The 1,550-nt window shown below is 46.5% G+C and overlaps 1 protein-coding gene across 1 annotated transcript in view; it reads left to right on the plus strand.

The window, feature by feature from the left end:
* LOC106302697 overlaps window positions 1–1,550 on the plus strand; it is a 12,807-nt gene that overhangs the window by 1,397 nt on the left and 9,860 nt on the right. The gene's annotated exons all lie outside the window — the stretch shown is intronic.

Here is a 1,550-nt window from a genome sequence, read left to right on the forward strand (position 1 = left end):
AAACATTTTTGGCTTATTATAAATCGAGAGAACTCCGGGTTTTTCGAAGTTAGAGGGCGAAGGAGTGAGTTGTCGTCTCGTTCCTTGCCCCCGGACGATCACCGTATCCATAGTCTGTTGAGCGCGCAGCTTTTGCTTTGTGCGAGACAAGTTCTGGGATCTCATATCGGGATGTCGATATTATGCCTTTGAGATGTCAGGATCCAGCAAGACTGGGTTTAGGGCAAGACCTAGGTTTACTTTCGGACTAAGGCTATGCGATGACAAGTCGGCTTTCGTTTTGCATGTTTGCGATTTCTACCTGATTCGTACCGATATAAAGTCCGCAGAGTGTTATCGGCTTATATGACTTGTCTTGGCATGAATCGAGCTACTTCCAAAAGTCGTTTGGAGGTGTTGGTCAAAATTTTGGATTTTATTGTATAGCGCGCTATGGTATCCTTGTCGGATGTAAGAGTGCCTATCCTTTCGAGGGCGGCTAGTGTCTGTTTAGGACGTTAGGGCTCGTTTGTTGTGATCAGCAACAAAGAAGTGATGTCATTTTAAAGGTATTTTACCGTTAGAGGTATGTTGAATTTGGAAACAAGTTGTTTCCATAAGTGTTGGAAAGACCGTAGCTTCAAGCGTGTTGCGACGTCTCACAGTGCCAGAAGTTAATCTTTTTTTGTTTTGAGCCGCGTTTTTCTTGCAGCCTTTTTACTAAGGATGCTTTTTGTTATGAGCATTTGTGGGTTTGTTGGTTTAAGCGTGATAGTTGATTTAGGCGTTCTGGGCGAAATCTGGACCGCCGTTCTAGCCGTTTGTCGGATAGTGGGCTTAGCGATTGTAGCGTCGCGTTTTTTTGTTTTGTAAAAAGTTTCGAAAAGATTGACTTTTTGAAAGTTGTGGGAGTATACGAGTATACGTACCCATTCCCCCCCCCCTTTTTTTAAGAAGGGGGGGTAGCTGAACTCGCTGGGCGAGCTGCCTACGTACCCTTTTTTCGGGGATCAAGCCATCTCGTAGTTCTTTTTTGTTGTTGCAGGCGTTCCTACTCATTGGATAGGGTCGTTTCTGTTACTTTGGCCGTTGAGGCTTTAGCTAAATCGGCAGCCGTTTCGTGAGTCGGGTTTTCCGCTGGTAGGGGGATGGACTCCGGGATCGCGTCGCTGTCCGGAGCCGTTGCATGGGCGTGTGATTCCGAATCGCTCTTTGTGGAACCTTCGGGAGTACTCTGATTTTTCTTGACTCGCTTCGGGCTAATTGCAGGGGTGTTCTGATTTTGTCGTAGCTTATGCTCGGCCAAAAAGCAGAGCCTAGATTGTTTCTGGCATCCCCAGATTATTGTTGTTCCGTTTGGTGTTGGGAACTTGATGATAAGGTGGTAAGTCGACGGTACCGCCTTCATTGCGTTGATCCATGGGGTTCCCATGATAACATTATAGATGGCCGGGTTATCGACTACAGCGAAGTCATCGATTTTCGTGACTTCCCTTGCCATGACCAGAAGTTTGATCGATCCGTGGGTCATTGATGTTGTGCCCGAAAAACCGGTCAGTGGTTTTGGTTTC

The sequence above is a fragment of the Brassica oleracea genome, chromosome C7, assembly GCF_000695525.1.
Source record: "Brassica oleracea var. oleracea cultivar TO1000 chromosome C7, BOL, whole genome shotgun sequence".
Lineage (NCBI taxonomy): Eukaryota > Viridiplantae > Streptophyta > Magnoliopsida > Brassicales > Brassicaceae > Brassica > Brassica oleracea.